This window comes from Apium graveolens, chromosome 10, assembly GCF_009905375.1.
Source record: "Apium graveolens cultivar Ventura chromosome 10, ASM990537v1, whole genome shotgun sequence".
Taxonomy (NCBI): domain Eukaryota; kingdom Viridiplantae; phylum Streptophyta; class Magnoliopsida; order Apiales; family Apiaceae; genus Apium; species Apium graveolens.
This window is the reverse complement of record NC_133656.1, coordinates 115792030-115809274: the sequence shown is the minus strand read 5'-3', so window position 1 is coordinate 115809274 and position 17245 is coordinate 115792030.

Here is a 17245-nt window from a genome sequence, read left to right as displayed (position 1 = left end):
CAAATGTGAATCTGAAAAAACTTAATGATCGAAGTAGAGTTGTTGTAAATCTTGAAAAGGAACCTGGAACTAAAGCGTATAGGTTGTACAATCCAACAACCAAGAAAGTGCTCGTTAGCAGGGATGTGTGTTTCGATAAAGAGAAGTCGTGGCCCTGGTCTGAGGAGACAAGTGAAACTGGTACTCCCCTCGAAATTTTTTTTGTGCTGAACTACGACGTAAACGAACCAACGGATGCTCTTCCTGAAGCAGACAGTGATGTATCTGCAGATAATGAACAGATAAGTGAAGGTAGTGACTCAGGGAGTACTGATTCATACATCGACAACGAACCAAGGAAGTTCAGATCACTAAGAGATGTTTATGCTAATACTGAGGAGGTAGAAATTGAGGACGAAGAATTGTTGTTGATGGGAGTAGACGAGCCAGCTAATTATGGACAAGCAGCCAAAGATGCGAACTGGCAAAAGGCGATGAATCAAGAGATGGAGTATGTTGAAACTACTAGAAATAGTGCCTACGACATCACCCCATTAACATCGGTTAGAATTGTAACCGATGTTAAAAGTTTAACATCGGTTGCTTTAAAACCGATGTTAAAGGTGTTGTAAGACATCAGTATCTAAACCAACCGATGTCTATAATCGCTTTTTAAAAAAATAAAAAACGCCCGCTTCTTTCTTTCCCCCGTAAATACACCAAAAAATTCCCCCTTAACCAAATTTTTTATTTTTAGTTTCCCCCCATTATACCAAAACAGTTTCGCCCTTCTCTCTCTCAGCTCTCTCATTCTCTCTCTCTCTGCTCTCTCATTCTCTCATTCTCTCTTCTCTCTTCTCTCTCACTCTCTTGTCTCTCTTCTATCTTCTCTTTCACTGTCTTGTCTCTCACTGTCTCTCTTCTCACTCACTCTCTTTAACTTAAAACCCCTAAAATTTATATGAATTAATAAACTCGATTAATTCATAAATCGAGGTTGATTGGTGCTGAAGAGCCTTGAAGCAAGTCTGGACTACTCGATTAGTGTGTGAAAAGTATGTTTTTTCGAATTTAATTTCAAATTTTATGTTTTGATTTTAATCAAGTTTATTTTTTTATTTTATGTTTTTTCGACTTTGATTTTAGGTCTCTGGAGCTGGGTTTGGTTAATCTTGAAGTGGGTTTGCTCAATTAGGTAAGATTTCACATGCATGTGTATGTTTTGTTATTTTAAAAGATGCATGTGTTCCTCCTTGTTCTTGTTTAATTTTAATAGATGAATGTATATGGATCCTGTTTAGTTTATGTTGTGTATGTTCTTGTTCTTGTTCTTGTTCTGTTTAGTTTATGTTGTTTATGTTTAGTTTATGTTGTTTATGTTGTGTTCCTCACTTAAGTGTCGAAAAATAAAGAGAATAATATAGCTTCTTTTATGTAAGTCAATCTAGGTTCATCAGATGATTAGTAGTGATAGTCGCTGCTCGGATATAAACCTAAATGAAATGGCTATCAATCTATATATCTATAGTTCTATCTTCTATCATGAAAAACTTGGATGAAGTTGGGAGGAATACGGAGAGCTGCTTGGTTATAACACATGGCATAGGAATCACCAATTTTATATGTAGCCACATAACTCTGCTTCTTGCTCCACGTTATGCAAGATTACCAATTTTTGACCAAAAAATTTACATCCTGTAGCACCATGTTTATCGGATAGTAACTTGGTGAGTGGAACATAGGTCTACTGTCGAAGCATCTAGTTAGTGGTGACTGCAAGTCAAGTAGACATGTGCAAACAAACTTTAAGAACAACTACCAGTAAATACTATTGATGGTTATTACTTCAAAACATGAACTCAGATGTTGGAGCAACCATCATATGAAAACCATGAGCATTACCACCAACGACTAATACCAATATCAATTGTGTTTGTATCATGAACAATGTTTCTTTTGTAATTAGCGTTTAACACACAGAACACTCCAAACATACAAAGTTAGCCAACATACTGAGTAGCGGATAGCCTGGAAAACTTTGTCCGCTTTTTTTAATCTAAATAATTAGTAATATATGTGTCTGAGATAGAGAGAGTCATGTGATATCAGGTTATAGTGTGGACAGAAGAATATAATTGACACATGAACTAAACATGTGATATTTGTTGGCTGACAATATAAATAATAAATATTGTTTTTGGTTTCTTATTGTCCTCTATCAACCTTGATTCTTATTTGACTCTTGATTTATTATAAGTTGTGAAATAGTTTTAACTTATGCATAGCTCTTTTTACCATTCAATGTAGACAATGTACTAGCAGTAATGAATTGTATTTTAACCATAACTCTTAGATTGTATATTCAGGTTCCTGCTAGACCAAACTATAGTCTGGTTCTTTATTATGCAGCTGAGAGGCCTGTAAAGAAGAACTCTTTGCTGGGTCGATTTGTCAATGAGAGTAATGCGTTCTGTGACTCAAGATTTAAACTTATTCCAAGTATAATTGAGGTAACTCATGCAGTAACGAAATGAAGCCATGATTTCCGTTTTTTATATTTCTTCACTGGTGGATATAAATAATTGTATTGAAATATACTTTAAAAGACTACCATCACGATACATTTGTACAAAAGACACCCCCATCCCAAAATAAATGATGCTTCCTGAAAGTCAAAAACTTGATGCTACACAATACTGAAATGAAATTAATAAAAAGTAAATTGTAGTAGTAGTGTAGTACAGATTTTCAATACTAAACATGTGCTAATACATCTGAAAATTGCATAAATCCTCTTCTATTATGACACAATTTAGTATTAATGTGATATCTCCTACGATTTATGTCTGTCTCAACTATCAAAACCCTGGTCTCATTCCTGCCTTGGTTATTTTACATGTGGCACTTGTATCGAATTTTCAAAATTCACAAACATTATTCCTTACTTTTTAGTATTATATAAAGGGCATTAATCATTCTATTTATACATTATTCTCCAGAGGACCAGAGCCATCCTGTGTATTTAAACATTTTTTGTTGTTTAGTTTTTACAATATCGTTAATTATGATGTGTGGTATTGATTATTTCATAAAATAAACAGGGATACTGGATGGTTAAACGTGCTGTTGGAACAAAAGCTTGTTTGCTTGGAAAAGCAGTAACTTGTAGATACTTGAGACATGACAATTTTCTAGAGTTAATTAAACTTTAGCATGTTCTAGAACTTGTCAGTCTTAAGAACTCTGCAAATATCGTATCTTTTGGTTGGCAAGGGCCTTAAGATGATAGTATCACGTGTGCAGATTGATGTAGATATTGGCTCATCATCGGTAGCAAGGAGTGTTATCGACCTTGACCTTGGATATGTAACAAGTCTACTTTTTGATCTTACAATATTAATAGAGGTCTTACATTTCCCCTTTGTCATTTTGCTTGTGCATATACATTATATCTTGTGTTATTCTTGAAAAAAAGAATTTGAATTGTTCGAGTTTATCACCAATGAATTTTAATGAAGTTCCTAATATGTGATTCATTTACTACATTTTTATGCAATTACATGGGTGAATAAATGCTCACAACAACTATTGGATGTGCAGGGACAGGAAGAGGACGAATTGCCTGAATATATTCTTGGCACCGTAAGGCTTAGTCATGTAACACCTGAGTCTGCTATAACTCTTAAGGATTGAAGGTCAGATAGATATTTATGACACAAAATTGTATTAGACCATTGCTGCCCCAGAGCTATATCTTTGTAATCCTATATGTGGGTAGTTGCAATAATGATTGTTTATGTAATGCCTGAAAATGTTAAGGTGTAATTCATGTAAAGAAGAAACAAAGCTTATATATAAGGTATGAGCCTTTATTCCATGCATCAATTTGTTTAGCTTCTTCCTTACAATTATTCCTGGGCTTGGGTGTCATTCATACCAGGGAAATCATTCATACCAAGAGTTTCGATTTGAACACAACTAAAACATTTCATGTTCATAAAACAAATCAAATTATTGGAAAGAAAACGATATCTACGATGTTAAAACACATCGCTTTGTGCAAGTATATAAAAGTAAAATGAAAGAAAACCGATGTTAAAGTAGAAGTTTCACATCGCTTCCTCGAACAAAACTGATGTTATAATACAAGTCTAACATCGGTTTATCAAATGAACCGATGTAAAATACAGAAAAAGACATCAATTTGTTTAAGAATCTGATGTCTATCAATTAAAAGTGCTTCCCTGTTATATGTTTAAAGTGCTATTTAACCTCCTAAATACCATTTTTGACAATCTAGTTTTAACAATTTATTCAAAAAAAGGCTAATTATACATCAGTTTGCTAAAAAAACCGATGTCTGTGTACATCTTTAACATCGGCTAAAAACCGATGTTAAAGACCCCTATCTTTCTCTACACATGCGAAGACATCGATTTTTTAAAAAAAAGACATCGGTTTATAACCGATGTCTAAGGGCATTTTTCTAGTAGTGTGAAAAAAACAAGACATGGTATTTAACCAAGTTGCCACAAGGGAGAAAGGTTATAGATTTAAAATGGGTTTACAAGTTGAAGAGAGACGCGAGTAGTGAAGTTGTAAAACATAAAGTAAGAATTGTGGCGAAGGAGTGTTTGCACAAAGATGAAAAGGGTGTTGCAATTGACACTACAGAGTTTAAGAGTTTAGTTGGGGGGCTTCGTTACTTAGTGCACACAAGGCCGAATATTGCATACGCGGTGGGCATTGTGGGTAAGTTTATGGAGAAACCCACAGTTTTGCACCAGAATGCAGCGAAGCGTATTCTTCGTTATATAAAGGGAACTCTAGGCTTTGGGTTGATTTACACAAGGGACAACAAGAATAATATGATAACAAGTTAACCGGATAGTGATTTGGTGGGTCATGTTGAAGATAGGAAGTGTACTGGAGGCATGACTTTTTATTTGAATAAGAGTCTCGTTATTTGGGTGTCACAAAAACTGAGATGTGTAGCTCCCTCGTCGTGCGAAGCTGAATTTATGGCGGCAACTGCAGCAGCGTGCCAAGCCATATGGTTGAGAAATCTGCTGACTCGAATAACAGGTGAAAAGTTGGGACCAGTCACGATGTACATTGACAATAAAGCTGCTATAGATTTGGCCAAAAATCCGGTATTTCACGGACGCAGCAAGCATATTGATGTCTGCTATCATCTTTAGTGTTTTGAAAGGGGAGAAGTGATTGTGAAACACATTCGTTCGGAATTGCATAGAGCAGACTTGCTTACAAAGGCTCTGGTGACAGTTAAATTCGAAAGGACGAGGCATCTGCTGGGAGTCAGAAACGTAGACAAAACAAGTTTAGACTAACGGAGAATTTGTTGGGTTTTATTCTAAACTTGTTTATTGATTGATGTTTTATTTCGTTTATTTTATTTTCCTGGCAAAGAAATCAGAGTATGACTTGGTCTTTGCTTTGCAGAGTATTTTTAGGAACTCTAGGAAATAAACGTTAGCAGTAGAGTTGTTGTAGAATTTTGAGTTTGATTGTTCCTATTTTCTTGTCATGTTCTATTGTTGTGTCTCTATATTATATATTTGCAGCAGCAGAATAAAAGTTATCAAGTTAGCGTGCATCTTTGTATTCCAATTTAAAATATACATACTTATTATTAGCATAAGTGAGGTTATATTTCTACAAAATTATGACACAACAAGGGAAGGAAGGGAGTGCGCAGACAAACGGACAGGGCGGGGAACATAGAATCCAGAGACTCTCACGGTTGGAAACGTTTTACTAAAGCGAAGACATGACACTACTTTTACTATTATTTAGTCAATATCGAAGAAGATTAGATTTTTCATCTCAGTTTTATAATATATGAGCTCATCGAGTCTGTCATCTGCCCCCTTGGTGTATGTAATAACATCCCTCCGGCTGTCCTCGTCATCCTGCACATGTGCTCGTTAGTTGTTTACTTATCCCGCTATACAAATCACCTTTTTATGCATAATTTAAGATAAATGAAGATGATAGTTTTATATATTATTTTTTAAATTTTTTTCTGAATTAAATTATAACTATTAAATTTTAATTCAAGAAAATAGAGAAAAAATTATATCTTTTATATATTTAAAAAACATCTTAAAAATCAGACAGACTTGAATTTCCGAATAGACCGACCCAGTATAGTGTATTATTTGTTTCAATATAACGCATGCATGCACAGACGTCACACTCCAGGAACCGGCATAGACATGTACATGAATTTGTACAAAGCTATACGAACAGGTCTTGTGGTTGTTTTTTAAGGGATTTCTTGCCTTTAGTTTAAAAAAGTGTTCTGTGCATTGGGAACTTCATAATTTAATTTCTTTTTTTTTCGTCAGGCGTAATTTAATGATTTAATTTTTAACTTTTCATGTATTTCACTATAAAAAAAGTCTCAAATGTTTAGTGTTATGTCGTTCTAAAAATTTCTTAATTTTTGAATTTTCTTTCACAAAATATAAGATATTATTTTTCATTTTTTTATTAGATAAACTCAAACACATCTAGAAGTCAAGGCCCTTGATCTTCACCAGAGAATACAAGACCTCAGACCGGTCTGTATAAACCCCGCCTTTGTTTAGGACGAACATATTTTTCGAATCAATATATCTAATATTGTGCTCTCAAATTATATACTTCCATATTAGCCGTGCATATGGAAAAAATCACATATTTTAAAAAGAATTGTGAACCATAAAATTGAATGGATCTTTATAAATATTTCAAATCACAATTTTAAAATTAATATTCTAACCACAAATTCATGTCGATGGCCGTCTCTAGGAAACAAGACAAAAGTGGTTCCAAGACAAAACATAATGTTTATTGGTAGTGAAATCGCACGTGTAACTCTTTGCGTGTGATAATTCGTAAAGATCAAAAACTGGAAATAGAGAGAGAGACGTGTTATAGAAGACTGCATTTTATTTTTATTTTTTTTGCCGGAAGACTGCATTTTATTTAGGTGAAAAGGAAACAATAAACAAAGCCCATGTTCCCTCCCTTTAGTTGCATCATTAACATTGCTACCTTTGCTTGAGTTCCAAGCTTAGACTACATAAATCCTGTTTTTTTTTCCATTAATTGTGAGTCTCATATTATTGCCATCGATCACCGAGTATTTGTAATCTAATTAGAATCTCAAAATTATTATAAATATTTTTATGATTCATAACATAGTACTTTTTTCATGATATTTTTAATTTTCATAAATTGCATTTTCGGATAGCTCTATTATTAAACATAATATAAAAATAATGTACAAGTTCTATCAGGTGTAAAACAACTTTCTATAAATTACATATAACTTTTGAAAAACTATTGTGTATTATATTATATGTCGTATAACAAATTATATGTAACACACAATTTTTTTCATAAATATATTATACTCTATAATTCATAAATATATATTATATAAAATATATTTTGTGTCTAGATATAATTGAATAAGTATACTATAATTTATGATTCGTAAGTATATATTGTGTGATGTAGCAAAACTTTTCGCCTAACAAAACGGATAACTGATTGGAGAACAAATTTTTTTGGATAAATATCAATTGTTGATCAAAAAAAATTCAATAAAATTTTGGGGTTTTAGTTTAATATAAAATTTTAGTTTAAATTTAACTTTGCATATATATGATAGCGAATATACTTGAATTTTACTTTGAAGGGGTACATATTTGTTAAAGGAATATATATGCCGGATATTTATTTGATAAATGCATATCATAATTTTTATTGTGGTCACTTTCTTTTTGAACAAATAATTAAGTAATTCAATTGCTAAAATGTCTGGCATAATAGAATTTGGAAAAAAAATTGTCACGAGTCGAATTATATCCTATATATAACTGAAATAAGGGAGCTTAAATAATTTGATTGTCAAGGTCAAAATAGTAATTTAAATATTTGATTATAATATTAATTTTAAAGCTATTAAAAGGAGCACGTATCGGACTAAGACAATATACTAAATATTTTCACAATGAGAATAAAAGATACAAAAGAAAAAAGAATAATTATATATGTTAGTCCCTAACAATACAACAAGAATTACAGAAGGGGAGGTTGAATGTAATTCTAACTACTTTTTCAGATTAAAAAAAATGGTTCTAACTTAATAATATATAAGTGTTTGATTTGCAAAATGCGGAATGAAGAGTTAGATGAATCAAAACACAAGTCTTTAAGAACTTTCTGGTGGATTTGAATGTATCCACCAGATATATATATATATATATATCAAGAGAACCCTGTGAAGCTTGAATAGCTCACAGATACTTACAAATATGAACAACTAAACTTACAGAGAAATGCTACAGGATACAGCTTACAATTGTTTCTCTGAGAATGTATTTGCTTAGTCTTTTTCGTTTTGTTCTACTTGCTACTCTTGGTTTATATATCACCAAGATTACATAATAATAAGACAAGATAATAAAACAAAACATATCAAGTCTAATACTATGATGATTCACTACTTTATTCCAGCATCTTTGAATATCTTCATAATAGCATGTAAATGATAATACTTCTTTGTTCTCAAAAACCCAGCTGAATAGGCTGCCACATTCCTTTTGCAAACATTCGACGCATGTGACTGTGTTGTCACTGTCAACAGATGTTTGAATTGATCATCCGTCGAGTACATGATTATCATCCGTCGAAAATTTTGTTGATCATCCGTCGGGTACATGATTATCATCCGTCGGGAGCTTTGTTGATCATCCGTCGGTAAGCTTTGTTGATCATCCGTCAGGTAGCTATTTGACACTTGACTTCATTTCACTTATGCGGAATTACAAGACATCTTATATTTACAATTAATCAACCTATTCTGCATATCTAATTAAAGTCAACATGACTTATATGCTACTACAGAATCTATGCAAAGGTGTTTGCAGAAATGTACTACATGACTTATTGTTACATAGGCTACTCACTCGGTGGATGTCAAATCATTATCCGTCGGGACTATATTGAATCATCCGACGGGACTATATTTGGTTATCCGTTGAGTGCTACAATTTTCACTAAGTTGAATCTATTAAGGTGTTTTGTTAATGTAATCATCAAGATCACAACATATTCCCAACAATATAAATATAGTATCTCACATTTTCTTAGTTTCTCAATTAACTCACATATTATCTCTAAGTACTTGAAATATACTATATATAATTTAGTGATCTTAATAACAAAAGGATAAAATAGTAACAAGTATGTTAAGATAAATTTAATTATACTATGAGATAAAAGATTATAATATACATTTGTATTAAAAAATACACTATTTTAAATAGTCGCATTAAATTTTTAACTATAATGTTTTTTAAAATAAGAAAAAAATCTAAATCTAAATAAAATATTAAACGAGAAAGAACTTTTGTTGAGAAAGAACTTTTGTTGAACCCAGAAAGACCATTTAAAAATAAAATATTAAAACTTTAATAATAATAGGATAAAAGTAGCACGGGCTTTGCTGCTGTCAAAAAATTTCGAAAAATTCGATATTCGTCCGAAAAATTTGCATCCGTATCCGAGAAAAAACGGATATTATCCATATAAAGAAAACACGGATATTCTCCGTATCCGAATTCAGGATATTCGAATCCGAAACAAAATACATATATATTATTTAAATTATATATAATTTTAATTTTTTTTTTAGTTTATAGTGTGCGTAAATGTATTAAATAATACGTTTATACAAATTTTATATAATTGTACACATAATTTATACATATATAAATATATTATTTGTATTTAATCGTAGAAAATTTTCTATAATCATCGTCAAAACGGTTGGGGCAACAAAAAAATTCAAAAAATCCGATATTCGTCCGAAATATCCGCATCAGTATCCGAGAAAAAGCGAATATTATCTGTATCCGAAATAAAATGGATATTATCCAAAATAAAGAGGATATTATCCGTATTCAAATCCGATGATTACGGATGCAGACATATCCGTATCCGAATTATCCGTTTGACAGCTCTCTTTGCACGGGATTTAAGTTAGTGAACTTAAAATGTGCAACAAATGTAGAAATGTTTGAAAATTCCAAATCTGGAAATCATTCCAATCCTTATGTGAAAACAATCCAAAATTTTAAAAAATCATGATTTTAAAAAGTCACAGTAAAAGTCTTACCGGTTCTGAATAAATTTATATTTGATAAAAAATTTAAAAAATGTTTAGAGTATGAAATTGGTCCCCAAATTAAATACGGTATGATTTGATGTAAATGAACTCCTTTTGTTTATGTTAGCAACGTTGATTAAATTATTTCATAACGTGTTTTAAAACATTTTTTTATATCTTAAATGTACATTTTCTTCTATATTTCCTATCTAATAAAACCATATTTCAGTCTCGCCCTATAAGACCTTTTCCAAAAGTTGTGATCCAAAAATTCAAATTTGAATCACCAACTGATCCAAATATACTGATCTGACTAACTCCAACAATGTGATCCAAATATTTGATTCAAATTATTTTCTACATATAATAATATATAAATATCATATTAAACAATTTTATCTTAAATTTATCGTTTAATCATTATTAACAATATATATAACATTTTATAAATTAATTAAACCAAAAAAAATTAATACACATAAAAATATTAAAATTGTGCACTTAATTCACGAAAAAACACATTCATTGTAATAATTAACATACAAAATATTATTGATACACACTAATTTTCCGAATTAGTATATTCTTCCAACAAATGCTCAATTAATGCATTTCTATGTGCAATATGTGTCTCTTTATTTTTTTTTTAATTTTTCTAAAGCGGTACATGAATTCTTGGAATCGATTATTTTCATCGATCGGAATATTCTCAAACTTCTGGATCCGGCACTTCTGACTCTTCAATTTACTTCTATTTAAATTTTAATAAAATTAAGTTTTCTCATTATTTTAAATTTTAGTTTAAAAATAAATTTTGTTAACTATTAATTATATTTTGTTATTAATTATATATTTAAAAAATCAAAAATTAATTGAAAATCTCATAAACTATAAATAACTAAACCATTATTTTATATTAAATCAAGTGATTCAAATTTGGATTAGTGAAAAGTAGTGATCCAAATTTGGATCAGTTTGGATCACCATTTGAATTATTGTTAGAGGAGAATTTGGGGTGTCTGTCCCAAATTTAAATTTTTGGATTGCTATTGGATTTATCACAGTGCATGCAGTGGTATTGGAGGGGTTACATCAAAAATATTAAAATTTACCACTTCATTCATTTTTTTAATAATTTTTATTCTAACTGAAATTCAATTTAAATTTTTTCGAATTGAATTATAATCGGCTCGAATCAGGTAACGTTGGTTTGGTCGGGGTTTAGTAACCCAAGCGTACCGCTGGCCGCTGCTCGCCTCCAAAGGCGATTGTACTACGATTTCAAAGACAATCTTTGTTCGCCAACACAACTAATTCAAAACTGAAATCACCGCTCACCTTTTTATGCATAACTGTGTCTTTTAAACCTAGAACTCTCTAACAGTGTGTAGTAATTATTAATGGATGAAAAAGAAAATAGATTAATAGATGAAGAATAAACGAATGGTTATTAAGGAGTTGTTTGGTCGAAAGTGTTCTCAAAATTAGATAAGGTTTTCATTCATTTAAAGTGCATACTTGATATTTGGTTATGAATTTTCATATCCAAGGGGAGGAAGGTATAAAATAAAAGAAGAGTACAAGGAATAGAACTTATTTCTATTGTTTTATCGTTAATTAAGCACTGAATTATAAATTTTTAATAAAAAATTAATCGATTAATCAAAATTGTAATAAATTAATTATTAAAATAATAATTAAAAATATTTTAAATTAAATATAAGGACCAGACCAAACACATGATATAAGTGATAGCTAAACCTCTTACCTTTTCAATCCGATTTCCCCATGCCACTATTCGATCCCGTTTGATTTGCTAGGTGGTATTGGGTTGCAATTGGTTAGACTGGAATGAGTTTGGAACTTGATACCTAATATTACCGGTTTGGTTCAAAGATAGGATGAGAATGATATCGTTACCTGGTATTTGGTTGATAAACTAATTGGAATCAAGAATCAAAAAACACTTTATTTTTTTATATAATTTCTTATTTTAATATTAAAAAAAAATTAGACACAATCACTTGATTTAATCATAATTATTAATAGAGTTTTTTAAAAAGATACCTAAGGCTAAAAATATTTTTACAAAAATACTATAATTTTTTTGAAAATTTGAAAAAAATACTTTTTTATTTGCAAGAATACTCTTTTCCATTTTTTTGCGAAAATACGATTTTATACAACTTGATTCAACCAAATGCAAGTTTCGAAGAATTTATGCAACTCCATGTAACCTTGTCTAACCTCAAATGCAACCAAAGAAAAATTCGATTCACCTAGTTACATTTCTGCTTGATCTTGGTTAATTTCATATTTTTGCAAAAGTTTTCAGAAGATAGTAAAATTGCAAAAAAAATAAGGGAAATTTAATATTTTTGGTAATTTCTCTTATTAAAATATGAGATTATAAATTGACTAGAAACAAAGGTGAATGGGTACTTCATAGTAGGACTTGGCCGGGATATATTGATTAACTACCATTTTCTTTTGTTTTTATGCTTCTATGTTGATACGTTGTGTTGCATTATATTTGAGTCTTGTTATCTGACATGGTGTAGACAGTCTCTTTAGTTTCGTTTAATAGTCATTCTTGTTTCTGTCATTTATTCTCATCATGGCTAGCAATCCAGCTCAAACAATGAATAACATCTCTCTGGAGGATGAGTAAGATGGATGAATAGAGATTAACGAAGAAGTTCTGGGGACTAATAGCATACACAGTCAAGCCTTTAACGCAAATCTTTTCATTGTCGGGCAATTTATCAATGAGGACGTATTGATTTTGAAGCAATGCAACACACTCTAGCATGAAAGCCAGGTAAAAGAGTCTATATAAAGGAGTTGGATTCAAATTTATATCTCTTTCGGTTTTATCATGAGATCGACGTTAAACGGGTTATGGAGGGCTGCCCTTGGTCATTTAACAATAAAGCTTTGGTGATGTCGAGACTAAAAGAAGGACATAATCCTCGTTGCGTAGATTTGAACACCATGGACCTCTGGGTACAGGTTCATGATTTGAAGGTCGGTTTTATGTCAGAAACAATTCTTAAAGGAATTGGTAACTATGTAGGAAATTATGTTCAAGCTTTCCCAACAAACTTCACGGGTGTATGGAGAGAATATTTGAGGATTCGGGTCTCACTCGATCTGGCAAAGCCCTTAAAGAGACGTATGAAACTTAAAATGTCAAGAGATGCATGGTTTTGGATCAACTTTAAATATGAAAATGTTCCAAGCTTTTGTTTTATTTGTGGCATTATAGGTCATTCAGAACGATTCTGCAGTCAGTTATTCGAAAAAGCGGAGAGCAAAATAGCGAAATCTTATGGTGCCGGGATGAGAGCTCCTTTTCGAAGACAAGTAAAACCAATAGGAGCCAAATGGCTTCGAAATGGTGATATGGATAGTTTCCATGCAGCAGATTCACAGATTTCGAGCACACGGGACGAAGACGATGAGAGCAATCAAGATCCTATTGTTACTCCTAAAAAGCCGGTGTCTGTTGAGAAATGACGAAATCAAGGATATCTGGTATTTCAAAATTTCGACGAAGGTGCGAATCTTGGCCATCACATTTCTCAAACAAATTCAACAAAATTTACAGACGTGATAAGCAAAAAAGATGTTGGGATAATTGAAATAAAAAAGAGAAGGACATGTGATGGGCTGGACTCAGAAAAAAACAGGCTTGTTTAGAGAAGTTTTAATGGACTCGGATGACATTACTGAGACTGAAATGGCTGATGTAAATTCAGGTAATAGCTCAATTCCAAAAAATGTATATGGGGCGAGTACTCATGTGAGTGCTTGCCTATCATCATGAGTTTACTAAGTTGGAATTGCCATGGGATTGGGACCCCGTGGGCTTTTCAATAGCTTCGGGAGATCACTCTCCAAAAGGGACCCGACTTAATTTTCCTGTGTGAAATTATTAGTAAGAAAGCTATTGTATAAAGGTTTCAAAGAGCAGTTAGTTTTGAAGGGGTGCTTGTAGTAGAATCTCAAGGTTATAGTGGTGGTCTTGCTTTTCTCTGGCGGAATAAGGATGAGGTCCTTTTGCGTTCCTATTATAAAAATCATATTGATGTTGTGGTTCACATGAAGGACAACAACTCTTTTCGTTTGATTGGAATTTACGGCGAGCCTGATAGGAATAAAAGGTATGAAACATGGCAACTCATTCGCATTTGTTTGCTAATAATTCCTTACCTTGGGTGTTGATAGGCGAAATGAATAATGTTTGCTCACAAGAAGATAAAAGAGGTGGTCGTCGTACCCTCAATCTTTAATCACAGGTTTTCTTGATGTTTTAGAAGATTGTAATCTCTCAGACATATAAAGCTCAACAGATAGTCAAAAATCGAACCTTTCGCTTTGAAAATGCATGGCTCCATGAGCCAATGTGTCAACAACTAGTAGTGGATGTTTGGGACAGAAATCAAGGCAGATCATTTTTTGACAAATCATTGAATGTACTCAACTCTTATCCGAATGGGGACAAGAAATCACAGGTAGTTTCAAACGTCGAATCCAGGCATGTAAAAGAGTGATTAAAGCTTTAAAAGGCCGAAGATATGACTCATCTGGTTAAAGTAATAAAGGAGAATCAGAAACAGCTTGCTGAGGTCTACGCTCAACAGGAATTTTTTTGGAAACAAAGGTCCAAACAATTGTGGCTGAAGGAGGGGGACCAAAACACCAAATTCTTTCATGCAGCGACCAAGAACATGAGGTTTATAAATCAAATCAAAAATCTCAGGAATAAAGATGGCATTTCAGTTGATTGGAATTCGGGGTTAGAAGATGTGATAGTGAGCTATTTCAAAGAATTATTTAAGGCGTCAAATACTGAATAGAGCTTAGTTACAGATTGTGTTCAGATGAAGGTTTCAGGAGAGCACAACAATATCCTTCTAGAAGAAGTGTCAGATGTAGAAGTAAAGAAAGCCCTGTTTCACACGTATCCCGGCAAATCTCCGGGCCCCGACATGATGAGTCCGGGATTCTACCAAAAACACTGGCATATTATTGGAAATGATGTTGTGAATATTATCAAGAAGTTTTTTGACACGGGTCACTTTGATGCTCAGCTTCATAGCACCAACATATGTCTTATTCCTAAGAAGAAAAATCCTCAGTTTATGACGGAGCTGATGAAGGGTTTTTAGCACATAAACGCAGCGAAAACGTAAATTTAATCTTAAAAAAAAATCGAAACCCTCCGCAGGATCCATGCGAAAAATAATATTTAATTCGTAGTTCAGTATGTTTACCTTAAGAAGCTTTACGCTAATGGAAAGATGGAGGTCTTTAATATCGATCCAAGAACGATGAACGGAGATTCTTAGCAGCTGCTCCTCAAGTGTGAAGCACTCCACCGGTTTCCACCTAGAAAACGATGTAATGAAGGAGGAGGAGATGGAGAGAATTAGGGTTTTGTAAATCTTTTTGGTTGAGGCAAAAATAGGGTTTATAATAGTATATTTATAGGCAAAATTTTCAGCTGATAATTATTATTATTAACTCTTTATTATTCTCACTAATAATTAAAACACCTTTTAATTATTAATCATTTTTCTAAACTCTTTAGAAATAATTCTCTCACTTGATTTAATTTCCAAAAATAAAATTCTTAATTAATAATATTAAGAACCTTTTCTTAATTAATTTATAATCAATTAAATCTCATTTAATCAATTATTAAATTTTCCAATTAATTATTTATTTCATAAATAAATAATTATCAGCCATTATTAATTAATTCCTCCACCATTAAATCATTCTCTTTTATGGTGTGACCCTGTAGGTTCAATATTAAGCCGGTAGTAGAAATAAATAATAATAAAACTATTTTATCATTATTTATATAAATTCTCTAATTCATTAAATATGATTAATTAATTAATCATATTTATTCTACATCGTGATGGATACTTCTCAGCATATCGCGACTATCCGGATAATATGAATTCACTGCTTAGAATACCAAGAACCTATTCAGTGAGTAGTTACCGTAAAATTAATTTCTTCTACCCTGCAATGTCACGATTAAATACAAGGCATGGAACTTGTGTCAAGCCTATCTTATTTAATCACTTGCTTTCCCATTCACTATGCTTAGTTCTATTTAATTTAAATTAGAAACTCCTTTCTAATTTCATTCACTCTGGCCAGAGATTCCTGAACTAACATAAGTGGATCAGCATTGAACATTCTCTTCCTACACTGGAAGGGGTAGATCCTTTATTGACCATACACTATCTTTGTGTACAAATTCCTATACCCAGTAGAGCCCTTATAATTGTTCCTTGAGACTAAGAACTAAACCAAAGCATAGTTCAGTATACACAAGATGACTATGATGGCCTCAAGTCTAAGGATACTTGTACAACTATCACTATGTGAACAACTGCTGACACGTGAGTGAACTTCATCAGTTGTTCAGCTGTGTGAGTCATGTTCAGTGAACTTATTCTATAATAAGCACCTACATACTAGCTATAGTGTCACCACACAAATGTCTATGATAATAGACATCCTTCATAATGAAGCAAACATAGTATGTACCGATCTTTGCGGATTATTAATTACCAGTTAGTAATCTTACGACCAGGAACTATTTAAGTTTAGAGTTATCATCTTTTAGGTCTCATTATTATGATCTCATCACAATCCATAAAAAGCTTTACTCTAAACTGTGGTATATCTTATTTAAACATTTAAATAGATAGAGCCCGCAATAAAAACAAAACAAGTCTTTTATTAATATCAATGAAATCAAAACAGATTACATAAAAGTTATTCCTAAATCCTCATACATGATTGGACTTAGGACATATCTCTTTCAGCTGAGACCGATCTCGTTGTGCAATGTTATATACAAAGTGTTGTCAAAAGTGTTAGTAAATCGATAAAAATCATTCATTGATTTAATCATTTCTGATACTCAAAGCACTTTTATTCCGGGTCGCCTCATCACAGATAATATCATGGTGGCGTATGAAGTAATGCATTTTATGAAGCGCAAAACTAAAGGCAAGCAAGGTTGGATGGCTTTAAAAATTAATATAAGTA